The 17889-nt window shown below is 41.4% G+C and overlaps 1 pseudogene; it reads left to right on the forward strand.

Moving 5' to 3' along the window:
- Positions 1 to 729: 729 nt before the first annotated feature.
- LOC113929345 lies at positions 730 to 3212 on the forward strand (annotated as a pseudogene).
- Positions 3213 to 17889: the final 14677 nt, after the last annotated feature.

The following is a 17889-nucleotide window of genomic DNA, read 5'->3' on the forward strand; positions in this document are numbered from 1 at the left end:
TTAAGATTTTATTTATGGGGGCACCTGGATGGCTCAGTTAAGTGACTCCCTTTGGCTCAGGTCATGATCCCAGGGTCCTGGGATCGAGCCCCACATCAGGCTCCCTGCTCCACAGGAAGCCTGCTTCTCCCTCTCCCACTCCCCCTGTTTGTGTTCCCTCTCTCGCTGTGTCTCTCTCTGTCAAATAAATAAATAAAAGCTTAAAAAAAAAAAGAGGCAGGGGAGTAAAAAATAAATAAATAAATAAATAGAACTATACATATGTAAGCCCTTGATAAATGACAGAGATGCCACTGCAAAGTAGTGGGAGAAAGATGGTCTTTTCAATAAAAGGTTCTGGGATAATCAAGTATCTATGAGAACAAAATGAAATTATACTTCTAACTTACACCATAAAAATATCGATTTCAAATAGATTGTAAACCTAAATGTGAAAGTCAAAACTGAAAACCTTTCAGGGATCCTGGGTGACTCAAGTCACTTAAGCGTCCGACTCTTGATTTCAGCTCAGGTCATGATCTCAGTGTCGTGAGATCAAGCCCCATGTCAGGCTCCATGCTCAGTGCAGAATCTGCTTGGGAGTCTCTCTCCCTTTGCCCTTCCCTCCACCATGCATGCGCACGTTCTCTCTCTCTCTCTATCAACTAAATAAATCTTAAAAAAAAAAAGCTAAAAAGCTTTTAAAAGACTGTAGAGCAGAATATCTTTATGAATTCAGGACAGGGAAGAATTTCTTAAGCAAGATGCAAAAAGCACTAAAGATCAATCAGTTCAACTGCATTAATGTTTGTTGAACTTAGAGGTGAGAAAGAATATAATGAACTGAATCAGAAAATTACAGCAAAATAAATGGTTAAAGGGGTACACCTAATTGGACTGAAATTCCACAAAGTTGGAAAAGAAGTGATCTGAAATGGCAATGGGGAACTTGAGATAGACAGACAGACAGACAGCCATAGCTAGATAAAGCGAATTCTCATTAAGTGCAATAGTTATGTTCTATAAATTTGCCATGAACAGTGAATTAGTGAACACTAGGAAAAACAGAGTTAGATTCTTGTGAGCCTCTAGTCACGTTTTTAATATCAATCAATACATAACCTTGTTTTGAATTTTTGCTTAAAGATACTTCTGTTTAGCTTATAAAGCCAGAAGAGAGCTCTGAGGGGTCCAGTGGTCCTTTACCTGCTGAGGTCTTCGGAGGGCTTAACCCTCCCTGGTTGTCACAGGATTCAGAGACTGACATGGCCCAGCTAGTGATAGCACAGCTTCTACTCCTTCGGGTGGGGGCAGCCGCAGTATGGGCAACCCAGCCCAGGACTGAGCTTCTCAATGTCTGTATGGATGCCAAGCCCAGGAAGGAAAAGCCAAGCCCGGAGGACGAGCTGCACAAGCAGCGCAGCCCCTGGAAGAAGAATTCCTGCTGCTTTGCCAACACCAGCTGGGAAATCCATAAGGATATTTCCCACCTGTACAGATTCAACTGGGACCACTGCGGACAGACGGCACCTCATCCAGGACACCTGCTGGTATGAGTGCTCCCGCAACCTGGGGTCCCTGGGGCCAGCAGGTGAGCCACAGCTGGCACAAAGAGTGTGACATGAACGTGCCCCTGTGCAAAGAGGACTGTCAGCACTGGTGGGAAGGCTGCCACACTTCCTACACCTACAAGAACAACTGGCACAAGGGCTGGGACAGACATCAGGGTATAGCCGGTGCCCAGTGGGAGCTGCCTGCTACCCCTTCCATCTCTACTTCCCCGCGCCTGCCGCTCTGTGCAGTGAGATCTGGAGCCACTCCTACAAACTCAGCAACTACAGCTGAGGGAGCAGTTGCTGCATCCAGATGTGGCTTGACCCAGCCCAGCGCGACCCCAACAAGGACGTGGCGAGGTTCTATGCTGAGGCCATGAGTGGGGCTGGGCTCTGTGGGCTTTGGCCTCTCCTGCTCAGTCTGGCCCTGATGCCGCTCTGGCTGCTCAGCAGAGTTCCTTTTACCTTCTGATACCCGCCCAGCCCTGCCCTGTTCAGCCCCATAGCTCCCAGCTCACTTCCTGTTCCTTGGGGGCGGGGCTCTGCTGACAGTTTGAATAAACCGGATACCCAACATGTAAAAAACAAAAATAAAACAAAACAAAAAAATAAAGAGACTTCTGTTTAAAGATATTTATTTAATACACTCATGCAACAGCCGTATAACTCACGCCCGAATGAAGCTTATCTAACACAGATACTTAATCTGTAAGGCACATTACAGCCTTCCTGCACTTGGGAATACTGGACAGCACTCCAGCACTATAGATGGGGGACTATTTTAAACAGTGAAATCACCAACAAAAAGCATAAAAATGTGAAAAATATGGCACTAAATAGACCACAAAAAGGACACTTGAATACAGTATGAAAGCTGAAACAGCGAGTCAGAATAGTTACCTTGTTCAACGTGGTGCTCATTGGGTGATCTGAAGTTTTCACCACTCCGCATATGTCCACGAACAGCCATTAAAATTTATTTGTAACCCCCAAATCCAATACCCACCAGTGAACAAGTGAATTCACAATATGGAATCTGTGAGAATCAACTGAATGTACACCATCTGTAAGAAGGACCATGTGACGTTCTGAATGAAATGGGCAAGAGGGTCTAAGAGGGGAACAGTACCTGCAAGGCCTTGCATTGTGAGGAATACCCAAGGACGAAAGAGATGAAAGGAATATTTGGAATTAACTGACCTCAACATTTCAAATAAAACTCTAGTGAAAGTTCTTTTGGAGGTTTTCATGCTTTGACACATTTATCCACCATACCATCATAGTACACTGTTTAGGCCTGGATATGAGGGTGTACCCAACATGTCCAAACATCACTGTGTCCCAGACTGTCACTTCCCTAGGATAATTCCTAGAAATGAATGTGGGCTAATACTGACTCACAAATGAGGTTGTTGTTGATAATGTGATACTGTTTGTAATGGGGGTAGAGCATCGAGAGGAAATTTGTTAAATTGTTTTATCCATAAGTTATTATTATCAAAGGAGTGATGTCTTTGAAATATCTCCTGGCTAATATTACCAATTCCCACCTCTACCTCTACCCTCCCTCACCAAACCTGATCAGCCATCATGAAAGAGACGTAAGAGAAGGTGAGGTCCGATCCTAAGACAGGTATAAAAGTGAGCCACCAGCTCAGAGTTCCTGTAGAGTAAAGAGGATCCCACTGCTCCCTACTAAAACTTCTCTCTAAAACTGGAGTTGGCGGGGGGGGGGGGGGGGGGGGGGGGCAGCGCCTGGGTGGCTCAGTCGTTAAGCATCCGCCTTCGGCTCAGGTCATGATCCCAGGGTCCTGGGATCGAGCCCCGCATCGGGCTCCCTGCTCCGCGGGGAGCCTGCTTCTCCCTCTCCCACTCCCCCTGCTTGTGTTCCCTCTCTCGCTGTGTCTCTGTCAAATAAATAAAATCTTTAAAAAAATAAAATAAAAATTTTTTTTAAAAAACTTGAGTTTGGAAGAACTTGATAGGTTGTGGGGAAGGGGAGAGACACAGAGACATGAAATAAAGTTGGAGAAGTGTTTAATCTATATACCTTGAAAAAAATTTTTTTAAAGATTTTATTTATTTTTTTTTGACAGAGAGAGAGACAGCAAGAGAGGGAACACAAGCAGGGGGAGTGGGAGAGGGAGAAGCAGGCTTCCCACAGAGCAGGGAGCCTGATGCGTGCGGGGCTCGATCCCAGGACCCCAGGATCATGACCTGAGCCGAAGGCAGATGCTTAACAACTGAGCCACCCAGGTGCCCCTATGTGTTATGTATTTTTCAAAAACTCACAAGTCTATCAAGTTTTATCCATTGCTAATGTCAACAACAGGTATATCACATATGTTTTATCTGGACTTTCATATATAAAGTTTAAGAGTAATATGAATTGCTTAATATTGCAAAATATTCCTCAGCTGCCATGGACCACTGTTAAAAATATCAACCTAATTTTTAAGTAGAAACACAACCTGGAATACAAAAAGAAACAAGAAAATGGATGGTTAGCAGTACTGGAAAGTGATTAATTCATTAAACAGGAATTTACTGCATTTATGTTAATTAATTTGTCCTTCCACCTAAGAACTTCTGCCACTTTGGTTCCTCTCTACATACCAAAGCAGTGTCCATAACCAGCACCAAAGCCCATAACTTTCATGACATTTGTTTCAAGGGCATCAGGGCAAGTGATGAAGAGAAGTGTATCTGGAAACAAATAATGCAACATATGTTAAGAAAAAAGAAAAAGAAGAAGATAGCAGGAGGGGAAGAATGAAGGGGAGTAAGTCGGAGGGGGAGACGAACCATGAGAGACGATGGACTCTGAAAAACAAACTGAGGGTTCTAGAGGGGAGGGGGTGGGGGGATGGGTTAGCCTGGTGATGGGTATTAAAGAGGGCACATTCTGTGTGGAGCACTGGGTGTTATGCACAAACAATGAATCATGGAACACTACATCAAAAACTAATGATGTAATGTATGGTGATTAACATAACAATAAAAAATTAAAATAAATAAAATAAAAATATAAATAAATAAATAAATAAAATTAAAAAAAGAAGTGTATCTGGGGCCTGACAGGTGTTAGTCACTAGAGTAAATGTTTGGATTACAAGTTTCTCTACCAGTGCTGAGTGCTGGATCCCAAATGACACTTACTTTTTTAAAGTTTGTGATATCTGAGGCCTCTACATACAAGATCCAGGAGAGAGAATCCTCTTGCTCAGGTCTTAAGAGAATACTGTAAGCTTCAGGGAGTAAACAAGTCATCTAGGATCTACTGAAATCAAAGGAAAAATCAATTACTTCAACTTATCATAATGAGAGAGCAGTTAACAGAGTCCTTGAGAGAGGTAAAGATAGCTGCAGCAGGGTGAGGAAAAAAAAGGAAGCCTTTCTTTACCAAGCTTTTGTTATATTTGTAACACAGATGACTGGGACTCTGAGTTTAGATGCTCCTTTTATTTTTCAAGATACTCCTCAATCTTGATTTCCCCTAAGCTGGTGAAAGTATGGGGTCAGAGAATCACCTACTATATTAATTAATGCTTATCAAGGTATAAAGACAATAAAACATGTTTCATAACTAAAAATAAAGTATATAATATAACAAGAATGCAAATATCAAGGCTGTAGGGCTCTAGAGAGATGGGAGAAATCAGAGGCTTAGTTCTTTCTTTGGATACTTCTATCAACTTTAATGCCTGCTGTCCAAGGCTATTAGTCTATAAACTAGCTTCTGCAATTAAAACAATGAATTTTAACTGAGGCAAACAAAACTCTAATGCTCACTAAATTTTCATCACCAGTAAGGACAGGTTTATACCAAATATCCCCTTAAAAATTAAAAAAAAATAAATAACAACAACTCCGGTTTCACCATTTCTCAATCTCTCACACTCATTCTACTCTTTCTTTGAAAAGGGGTGTGGGAATAAAAAACAATTAACACTGCTCTTAACCTGGATCATATACTTATACTAAGAAATACTACAGAAAACAATAATATAAACTACCACTTACTGAATATCTACTATGTGACAAAATAATCCTGCCAGATAGATGGTAATGTTCACCTTATAGCAAAGGACTCAAAACCTCAGAGAGAAGCTCAAGGTGACTCAGCTAGGGAATATAGGCGAATCCAGTTTCAGAGCCAGGTCTGTCCAACTCAAACTGCCTTATCTTCACCAATATCACAGACAATTGTGAACTAAGATGATCTCTTAGTATCTACCAACCATGTGGACATTGTTAGTTTTTGCCAGTATTCTATGCATGGAAAAGATATTTGTTTCTCAATAAGCCTTACACTCTTCCAAAGTTTGCTACTCTCTCAACTTCAAGTATAAACAGGTAAGTAAGTACCAGAATAACACTAAAAAGTGACTGGGAAAATAAGAGGGATGCGCCTTGGGCACCTGGGTGGCTCAGTTGGTTGAGCGACTGCCTTCGGCTGAGGTTATGATCCTGGAGTCCCAGGATCGAGTCCCACATCGGGCTCCCAGCTCAGCAGGGAGTCTGCTTCTCCCTCTGACCCTCTTCCCTCTTGTGCTTTCTATCTCTCATTCTCTCTCTCTCAAAATAAATAAATAAAATCTTTAAAAAAAAAAAAAGAGGGATGCACCTTGAACCACTGTGACCACAAATGCTTTTCAAATTTCTACAGAGGAAGAGACTGGCTTCCACTTCTGTCGTGGACATCCCACTCCCTGCCACCTACTCCAACCATCCAGTGACCTGGCAGGGTTCTATAAAAAACAGATACACAATATCAAGGCTGTTAACCACTTGGGAATTTCGAGTTTCATGAATTGGGTGAGGAAACAGAATTGATTTGCATAGCTTAGTTTTAAAATTTGGGGCTCCACTGGGAGAAGATATTTGCTAATGACATATCTGATAAAGGGTTAGTATCCAAAATATATAAAGAACTTATAAAACTCAACACCCAAGAAATAAATAATCCAATTTAAAAAAGGGCAGAAGGAAAAAAAAATGGGCAGAAGACGTGAACAGACATCCCTCCAAAGAAGACATCCAGATGACCAACAGACACATGAAAAGGTGCTCATCAGGGAAATGCAAATCAAAACTACAATGAGCTACCACCTCACACCTGTCAGAATGGCTAAACTGAACAACACAAGAAACAACAGGTGTTGGTGAGGATGTGGAGAAAAAGGATCACTCATGCTACTGATCACTCATCAACTCACTGTTGGTAGGAATGCAAACTGGTATAGTCACTGTGGAAAACAGTATGGAGGTGCCTTAAAAAGTTAAAAACAGGACAACCCTTTCAGGTCCCCTCCCTCTTCAGGAGCTTTGTACTATCACTTTACTATCGCTCAATAAACCTTGCTTTGCTGCCCAGCACTCTGTCTGGTCTACCTCTTCATTCTTCAAAGTGGCGTAACCAAGAACCACGGGCACTGAAGGAGGAGGAAATCCTGTAACATTGCTAGTCTCCGTAACTGCAGGAGCTAATTCTTTATATTACATCTCTTTATATGTATGTGTGTGTGTGTGTGTGTGTGTGTGTGTATACATATATACATAGATATATTTATTAAATATGTACTATATATATAATATCCAAATGGCTCTGTTTCTGTGGAGAACTCTGACTCATACGGTGTCCTTTACCTATGAGAAATGTATATTGCTGTTGTTTCTGAGATTTGTAGAAACAGATACCTTCTTTCTCTTTGACTTTGTCTTCTCTGGTTTTGGCTTCTCTTGTGACTATATTATGGTCTGGGAAAAAAAAAAAAGAGTTAAAAACAGAACTACCCTTTGATCCAGCAATCATACTACTAGGTATTTACCCAAAGAATACAAAAAAAAAACCCACGAATTCAAAGGGATACATGTACCCCTATGTTTATTGCAGCATTATTTACAGAAGAAGCCCAAGTGCCCATCAACTGATGAACGGATGAAGAGGGTGTAGTGTACATATATACAATAGAATATTACTCAGTCCTACAAAAGAATGAAATCTTGCCATTTGCAGTGACATGGGTGGAACTAGAGAGCATGATGCTAAGTGAAATAAGTTCATCAGAGAAAGACAAATACCATAGGACTTCAGTCATATGTGGAATTTAAGAAACAAAACAAATGAGCAAAGGGGAAGAAAAGAGAAAGAGAGACAAATCAAGAAAGAGACTCTTAATTATACTGAATACATTGATGGTTACCAAGGAGAGGGGGGTGAGGGGATGAGTGAAATAGGTCATGGGATTAAGGAGCACACTTGTCGGTGATGAGCGCCAGGTGGTGTATGCAAGTGCTAAACCACTATATATTGTACCCCCGAAACTAATATAACACTGTATGTTAACTAACTGGAATTAAAAACTTAAAAGAATAATTTTTTTTTTAAAAGCTGGGGCTCCCTCACACCCGCCAGAATGGCTAGAATGAACAAGTCAGGAAACGACAGATGTGCGCGGGGATGCGGAGAAAGGGGAACCCTCCTGCAGTGTTGGTGGGAATGCAAGCTGGTGCAACCACTCTGGAAAACAGTATGGAGGTTCCTCAAACAGTTGAAAATAGAGCTACCCTACGACCCAGCAATTGCACTACTGGGTATTTACCCCAAAGATACAAATATAGGGATCTGAAGGGGTACGTGCACCCCGATGTTTATAGCAGCAATGTCCACAATAGCCAAACTGTGGAAAGAGCCTAGACGTCCATCGACAGATGAATGGATAAAGAAGATGCGGTAGGGGCACCTGGGTGGCTCAGTCGTTAAGCGTCTGCCTTCGGCTCAGGTCCTGGGATCGAGCCCCACATCGGGCTCTCTGCTCGGCGGGAAGCCTGCTTCTCCCTCTCCCACTCTCCCTGCTTGTGTTCCCTCTTTTGCTGTCTCCCTCTGTGTCAAAGAAACAAATAAAATATTTAAAAAATAAATAAAAATAAATAATAAAAAAGATGTGGTGTATATATACACAATGGAATATTATGCAGCCATCAAAAAGAATGAAATCTTGCCATTTGCAACAATGTGGATGGAACTAGAGGGTATTATGCTAAGCGAAATAAGTCAATCAGAGAAAGACAATTATCATATGATCTCACTGATATGAGGAATTTGAGAAATAAGACAGAGGATCAGAGGGGAAGGGAGGGAAAAATGAAACAAGATGAAACCAGAGAGGGAGACAAACCATAAGAGACTCTTAATCTCAGGAAACAAACTGAGGGTTGCTGGAGTGGAGGGGGGTGGGAGGGATGGGGTGGCTGGGTGATGGACATTGGGGAGGGTATGTGCTATGGTGAGCACTGTGAGTTGTGTAAGACTGATGAATCACAGACCTGTACCCCTGAAACAAATAATACATTATATGTTAATAAAAAATTTAAAAAATAAAAAAAAGCTGGGGCTCCATCACTAAATCTTTGAGTTAGGAATTATTTCAAAATGTTGCCATTCTATCCACTACGACATGCCAAAAATATCTTCAACCACACTTAATATTCTAAAATCTTGTTTCTCAAAGCCTTCAAACACTCCCACTATAAGGAAATATTTATTTCACCTAAATCTCACTTTTTCAGTCTTTTGTAACAATGAGGAATAGCCTCCTTCCTGCGATAATTTCTCAAATACAGGAGAGGGCTTTCAGCTCCTACTTCTAGTTCAGCAGCTCACACGCTATCAATTTCAAAGTAGTTCACGAAAATCTTATATAATAACCCATATTTTTCTGGGGAATTTGGGGTTAATTTTAATCTTAAAAGTATTTTTGTTAATCTCATAAATTATAGCAAAATCAGAAATAAGACCTATCTCTTAATTGATAGTAAATTCATCTTTACTAATAATTTGCCAGGAAATTTTTAAAACTAATGTCTGCTTTGGGCACAACTAATTTTTTTTTTTAAAGATTTTATTTGAGAGAGACAGCAAAGGAGGGAACACAAGCAGGGGAAGTGGGAAAGGGAGAAGCAGGCTTACCGCCGAGCAGGGAGCCCAATGCAGGGCTCGATCCCTGGGCCCTGGGACCATGACCTGAGCAGAAGGCAGACACTTAACAAGTGAGCCACCCAGGAGCCCCACTAATTTTTTTAAAAGTATAAAAATATATATGCCACAAAATGCCACAGGTTTTCAAGACACAGTCTTATTACCATCTCTACAAGATGACGGAAAGTGACATTTCTAATACATCCTTCAAACAGATTCATCTAACATCACTGCTACTATGGAGATTTCTTTTTTTTTTTTTTAAAGATTTTATTTATTTATTTGAAAGAGAGAGAATGAGAGATAGAGAGCACGAGAGGGAAGAGGGTCAGAGGGAGAAGCAGACTCCCTGCTGGGCAGGGAGCCCGATGTGGGACTCGATCCCGGGACTCCAGGACCACGACCTGAGCCGAAGGCAGTCGCTTAACCAACTGAGCCACCCAGGCGCCCCATTATGGAGATTTCTGACTCCTCCCATCTGGCTCTTCAGCGACCTTCAGATCCTATTAGATTCCAGAGCTGGATCTTCTGTGTGGTGATTTCAATCTGGGAGCAGCTTGTGAAATGAAGCTACTCATTGTTTGGTGGACAGATAAGCCAAGAAGGGAGAGGGGGTTGTTTGGCTTGGAGAGGCGGCTCACCAGGCATCTTGTGACAGAGTAACAAACATAGAAAAATAATCATGGAAATGAAGAAGGAAAACCTGTACAAGATGAAAAGAACAGCAATAGCACTAGAAATTTCCAACAGGTAAGAAACTGGGAAACAAACCTCTAAAATGCCAAAGAAAAATCTTGCAAATGTGTTTTTCAAATGTTCATTTCATGTTAAAATAATCCAGTTTTAAAATGTGAAGATCATTAAAAATTAGAACTGTCATGCTTTCAGGCCTAATTATACCAGATGTCTTCTTGCTTATGTGATCGTACAAACAACCCCGCAGCTTTAGAATGCACCACTGAAAGAAAATTATCAAAAGAAATCACCAAATGGTAGTACTGGTACAATGCAGTTTCAATTACTTTTTGTTTATCTGTTTGTAAATAAACTTAAAAACCTGGTATACATACCTTTATTGGCAGAGTATAGCTCTCCTTTCTTGATACATTTAATATACTGCTATTTTAAAGAATTAAAAACCTTAACATCCCTATAATGACAACCCAGTCATTAACCTTCACAGAAAATTAAAGCCAATTCAGACAATCTGTGTTGGCTTGACTTTAAAAGTAACTGTTAGGCTTTGGGAAATGAATTGTGTATATTTTCCAATTACACTTTACATGGACTCAGGCAATTGTCAAGTTTCAGGAAAAACAGATAAACCATTTCCAGCAGAGAAAATCAAAATACATGTAATAAAAGAATGGATGAGTCAAATGTTATCCCCAAATCTTAAAACACAGCACACATTTCTGCAATAGACAGATGTGAAATTTTATTTTTTGGAATGGGTGAATAGTCGAATAGGAGTTTGCATGGTCTAGAATAAGCAGGCCAATTATACTTTTTATTTTTTTTAAGATTTTATTTATTCATTTGAGACAGAGTGCGCGTGTAAGAGCACACAAGCAGGGGAAGCAGCAGAGGAAGAGGGAGAAGCCGGCTTCCCACTGAGCAGGGAGCCTGACAACAGGGCTCGATCCCAGTATTCCAGGGACCACAACGCAAGCTGAAGGCCAATGCTTAACCGACTGAGCCATCCAGGCACCCGCCAATTATACTTTTTAATAAGGCTATGAAAGAGTAGGCATTTGTTTCTTGATGCTTCTTGTGGTTGGTTAATACAGTACTTTGTTCTTAGGGAGAGCTCTAAGATGTGTCTTTACAGAACTTCTAGTTTTATTTGTTTTCGTGGGGTGCAAATGATTAATTTGATTGATTTTCTTTAAAATGAAATGACCAGTAAACTAGAAATATTGCTTTGGGTATGGTTTAGAAAGTAGAAGTCTTCCTCCTCACTCTGCCACTAACTATGCAACCATGAGCAAGTCACTGGGTCTTGGATGCCATGTTTTTAAATGAGAATTAAAGTATCATTCCTATCTAGAGTACATGACTGCTACAGAGCTCAAATAAGACAGCCCACTTTGTCAACACTTAAATTCTTGAATAAATTAATGAGTGTGGTAGTACTTTAAAATCATCAAGCCCTAAACAAATGCAAGATGTTATCTGCATCAACACAGCAGCACAATCTGTATTCCTCGAGGTTTAAGGAAAAGGAGAAAGAGTTCGATGGGGGAGATGCATGCAGTGTGGCCCTGACCTATTCTAGGATCCCCACATAAACATTTGGGGTGTGCAGGTGTGGCAAAACTTCACTTTGCCCATGGCCACAGACTCCCTGAAGTTACATTAAGGGAACTGTTTGAATATAAAAGAATTGGAAAATGTTCTACTCATTTACTTTTAAAATTAAAAATAAGAAAAACAGAAATTTATTCAGGAAATATAAAACAGGGGCACCTGGGTGGCTCAGTCAGTTAAGCATCCAACTGTTGATCTCAGCTCAGGTCCTGATCTCAGGGTTGTGAGTTCAAGCCCCACGGTGAGCTCCCCACGTTGAGCAGGGAACCTACTTTAATAAACAAACAAACAAACAAACAAACAGGAGGCAGCAGAAAATAGTGGAAAGAGCATGGAAATCTGAGAGCCAGAAGACTTGGGCTCTGGTCCCTGTTCTCCCAGTAATTAACTGCAAAACTGCAACCAACAGTGTCAAATGAGAGGGGTCTATTAGAATACCTGTAATGTCTTCTCCAGGTCAAGACACCATAGCACCAAATGAAATATAACACATAGTCTAAAATATGCTTCAATTTTTCTGTGTTATAGACAATTAAGGGAAAGGGGGAAACAGAGGAGACAATGCGACAGGTATCACAAGAGGAAGACAATGAAAGGTAAGGAAAAAGCACGGAGACCAAGGGGCAGTCACACACGAATTCTGCTCCCAAACCCCCACCAAAAAATAAGAGTTGTATGAAGAGAGAAAAAGAGAAAGACACACTAATTAAAAAAAAAAGTAGATACAGAAATGAAGGTGCATAGAGATACTTTGGCAGAATAACGCATTTATTTTGTTCATCCTAAAACCTTTGAACACAAAACTATCAAAAATGTGTAATGTTTAAGGCATGAAAAGGCATACATGGCACCAGTTCAAGGCATGTGCTCCACGAACCAAATACAGTCAAGTTAGAGACTGAAGATTACCTACCTCTGTCACGTCCTACTCATATTTTTGGGCAAAATGTGACTCAGTAATTTGAGATTTCACAGCTCTGGGTCATTTCCAACCAAACAAGCCAAAGATGAACTTTCCTAAAATAGAAATGTATCCCAAGAATTTTTTTATGCATCAAAGCTTAGCTTTGATCCTGCTTCCAGATATGCAGGATTTAAATACTTTAACTTAATAGTTACCAATTATGTAAAGTGTAAGCCCCACATTGCCATTTAACATCCATACTGGGGATTTTCCTGTTAATCTTCTCTGTCTCGTGTAGAGGGCAATGGATAATGTAACTCCAGCACTCCCCTTTGAATTCCTCCCAGATGAGGCCCATCTGACCTTCTTCTGGCTTTTCTGAGCTTCAAGCCTCTATAGGAACTTATAGACTGGGGAGTTAATTTGCACTTTGCTACTAATCAACACAGGAGCGTAGACAGACCTCTGCTAAGCTTCAGACCAGCTGTTGCAGGGTGGTGAGTAACCCACCATTCACTCAGCCCAGACAACCCACATCAAACAGAACAGGCAACACAACAGATTCCCAATGTGTATTCCCATCTCTGTTACCAATCTGCTAGGAACTCTACCAAATTGTATGAATTTCCACATAAGTAAAGAGGAAACTGTTATTCACACCTTTCTCTGAAGGATTCATAGGAAGCTTTCCCTTCTTGTGGACAAAAAGAACTGGGAAGAAAACAAGCACAAGATTTTGCTGGTCTTGTTTGGCTTTAGCTAAGCCCTTAGACCTTTCTGTAGTTTGATTTCCATCTATGAAATGGAAATATAACAATCCCACCTCTTTCCAGCAACCGTGATATTGGAGAAATAAATAGTACAGTGGATAGGAAAGCACTTATAGCTCTCTAGAGGATGGGGATTAGATCAATTCTGTCTGAAACATTCAACAAGTATAACAGCAACAACAATAACAAGCATGTGCATTTGCACAGTGTTTAATAGTTTATAGGATGCTTTAAATACATTATTTCATTAGCCCTTAAACCAAGGTGTGTGAAATAGGGAGGCCGTTTTTTGGTTTCATTTGGCAAGTGAAGAAACTGAGGCCCAGAGTAGCCGAGTGACTTGCCCAAGATCAAAGACCTAGTTAGCAGCAGAACATGTCTCCTGATAGGAAGTCTAGCACTCACTCCAGCAGACGTGCACCTGTGTATGAAGTTATCGCCTACTTCCTTTTCATGCCTTTCCTCCTCCAAGTAAAGCTTGCTTAGGAGAAGGTATCTTAATCAAAGTTTTCTAGGTCTCATTTACAGTTCTAGTCTGTTATAAAGAGCTTAAATCTGTCTTCACATTCCCCTTCAGCCAATATCTGTGAACTCTAGGTCTGCTGAACCCCTGAATCATGCAAGCCTTAAAACATGACAATACCACTGTTGATCAATTTTGCTCTCTCTACTTGCCACTACATCATATCTGAGCCACAATTCAGTTCCTTGGGTCTTTTACAAAATATACTGTCTTAGTCCACAGTTGCTATCCACCCATGACATTTTTATGGTGTTCCGCATTGAAGTATCTATTGTTAAAACCGTGACAGACGTAACAAGTATTCTTAAGGTGATTTCTTTCCAGTAAGAATCTGCTAAGGCTTTGAACTCAGGATGTGAGAGCAGGCCAGGGTAATTTCAAACAGCAAACAAACATCTGTTCTCTTTTTTTTCCTACTGCTCAGCTTCCTTTATCAATGTTATTTATGTTGTTTTCCTCAAATTCCTAAAGAATAAACCAAGATGAAGGGTATTTTTTTCTCTTTGCTTTCTTTCAATTTATCCTCCTTGGGTCAGAAATCTCAGGACTTAAAATGGTGGGGAGTTCATCATGCCTGTTGTATATTCTGGTCTGAATAATTCCACTGAATATAACCACCCTAGGCCATGCTGAACCACAGGATCAGTGTTCCCCTTTCCTCTGGAAGTCAGAGGAAGGGACCCAGAGGAAGGGAGAATGCTTCCTAAATAAAGTTAATTCTGAGGAGTGGCTCACTAGGTAAATCTGGAGATCCTCACCTGGATCTCCAGAATCTGAGCATCATACCCAGAAACCCCCTGTGCGGAGTATGGCTTCAGTCCCAGAGAATATAACTAGTACAAAGAGGAGACAGCATGTGCTACTCCACAGCAGGCATGATTTGTGATTCTAGCCTCCAGACTAAAGGCTATTGACTAGCTCTGGGCAGTGGAGCTGACAAATTTTATCCAGGACATAAATACTGAACACTACTATGTGCTCTACGTTGGGGCTAAGGGACAAATGCAGTTGCATGATTTCATTTAATCCTCACAACAACTCAGACACTGTTTATCCCCATTTTACAGATAAGAAAACTGAGCAGGAAGAGGCACCTGGGTGGCTCGATTAGTTAAGCATCTGACCCTTGGTCTCAGCTCAGGTCTTGATCTCATGGTCATGAATTCAAGCCCCGCGTTGGGCTCCACACTGGGCATAGAGCCTACTTTAAAAAAAAAAAAAAACCCTAAGCAGGAAGGGCAAATGACTTGTGTCAAAGTCACACAGACACCAAATAGTGATGCTCCAAATTGAAACTCAACTCCAAACCAAACATGGTACTCTGGCCTTCATAGCTGGCATACACACACATAGACACACACACCCACACAAAACACAGGAGGTGACAGGAATGGAAACATATTTGGGCAACCTTATATAGTTAACAGAATGCTATCACATTCCCTTCCTTATTAGCTCTAAAGACTAATGACTGGGACAAATAAAGCACCCTGAGATGAAAAGAGGGCAAGGGCAGAGAGATCCATCTCTCTATGTCCTCTCAGGGACACTGTTCCCCTACAGACTTGTCCAGGTTGTTAAGAACTTGCACTAATATCTGGGTTCTCTTTAATTTTTTAGGATCTCAGACTGATACTCAAGTCATTGGTGCATTTCCACTGAGCAGAGATAAAAATCAAGGAAGATTAAACCCTACTAATTACTCACTGGAAGCCTCAGAGTCAAGTGCTTCCCAAGAACTGATGGCCAAAATAAGCTTAGAAAAAGCTCTTCTTACAATACTAACAAAATGGAACTTTCTCTATCCAGAACTATCCAGCATCTAATAAAACCAATGCCAGAAAGCAACAACTCTGCATTTCTCTACGTTGAGGCCTACTGACCCCCTTCTCTAGCCTTGCTCCTATTCCTCATAGTATATAGTGTGGTCTTAAGAGTGAGCCTTTTGGGGGCACCTGGGTGGCTCAGTCATTAAGCGTCTGCCTTCGGCTCAGGTCATGAACCCAGGGTCCTGGGATCGAGCCCCACATTGGGCTCCCTGCTTCGCAGGAAGCCTGCTTCTCCCTATCCCACTCCCCCTGCTTGTGTTCCTGCTCTCGCTGTGTCTCTGTCAAATAAATAAATAAAATCTTAAAAAAAAAAAAAGAGTGAGCCCTTTTTGTAAACCTTTCTCTCATTATACTGACTGCCTCCTCTAACATCTTCATATATGTAATGTGCATACCTTTTACTGTCATCTACACTCTGATGGGCCACTGGATATTTGGGGATACCATGTGCAAACTCAGCAGAGTATCTCCATCTCTATCCATAATTCTCACTTGTATTAATTGCTGTTGAAAGGTATCCGCTGGCGTGCCTGGGTGGCTCAGTCAATTACACATCTGACTCTTGATTTCAGCTCAGATCATGATCTCAGGGTTCTGAGATCAAGCCCCGCATCAGGTACCCCGCTCAGCAAAGGCAGAATCTACTTGAGATTCTCACTCTCCCTTTCCCTCTGCCCCTACTCTCTCTCTCTCTCAAATAAATAAATAATCTTTATTTTTTTCTTTTTCTCGCATTTATTTTTTTTAAAGATTTTATTTATTTATTTTGACAGAGAGAGAGGGAGAGACAGCAAGAGAGGGAACACAAGCAGGGGGAGTGGGAGAGGGAGAAGCAGGCTTCCCGCCGAGCAGGGAGCCCGATGCAGGGCTCGATCCCAGGACCCTGGGATCATGACCCGAGCTGAAGACAGACACTTAACGACTGAGCCAACCAGGCACCCCTCACATTTATTTTTTTATTTAAATTCAATTAGCCAACATAATAAATAAATCCTAAAAAAAAAGTTTCAGATGACTGTGAACCCCTATGGCTGGAAACCCAGTGTACCTCATGCCTACTGGGGTATTACATTGATCTGGCTCTTTTCTGTTGTCTATGCCCTTCTTCCTGTACTACCACCCACCAATGAGACTTTTCAGAACCTCTCTCTCCCCAGTGACCTCTACACCCACGGTGTGGCCTGCATAGAGAACTGGCCCTCCAAAATGAAGCAGCTCATCTTTACCAGCTTCATGTTTATGGTCCAGTACTGTGTCCCTCTGAACTTCATCCTCATCTGCTATTTGAAGACTGTTATCTGCCTCCACAGGAGAAATGAGAAGGAAGACAGAAAGAGGGAAACTGAGAGCCCGCTCAATGAGAACAAGAGGATCAACACAACGTTGATATCCACTGTAGTGACCTTTGGAGCCTGCTGGTTGCCCCTGAACATCTTCAGTGTTATTTTTGATTGGTGTCGTGAGGTGCTGACGAGCTGTCACCGTGACCTGGTATTTGTAATTTGCCACTTGACTGCTATAGTTTCCACATGCATAAATCCTCTATTTTATGGCCGCCTCAACAAAAATTTCCAGAAAGACCTGGTAGTGCTTATTCACCATTGCTGGTGCTTTGCACCTCAGGAAAGATATAGAAAATGCTGCCATCTCCACTATGCACACAGATGAATCCAAGGGATCATTAAGGTTGGCTCTTGCATCAACAGGTATATAAAAATTGTTAACAATGGTAAAAATGTTCCTGAATGAAAGATTGAGAGGTAACGGCTGGCAATAGGACAAAATGCACAAAAAAAGAAACCAGAACCAAAAAAAGAGAGCAACTTTATACTACTGACTTTTGCTTTAGGCCAGACCTGTCTATGCCATATATCTGCCCAAAACACAGACACAGATACACACCAGCCCTTTTCTCTTAGGAGAGTAACTCTTAATAACTCAACCTCACTGCTTAGGACAAAGAATAACAGTGAGAAAGCCACAGAGGTAAGCAGCACTGCTGGCTGGGGAACAAGGTCCCAGATGCTGCTGTTCAATGGG

The sequence above is a fragment of the Zalophus californianus genome, chromosome 5 (genome assembly GCF_009762305.2).
Source record: "Zalophus californianus isolate mZalCal1 chromosome 5, mZalCal1.pri.v2, whole genome shotgun sequence".
Classification (NCBI taxonomy): Eukaryota; Metazoa; Chordata; class Mammalia; order Carnivora; family Otariidae; genus Zalophus; species Zalophus californianus.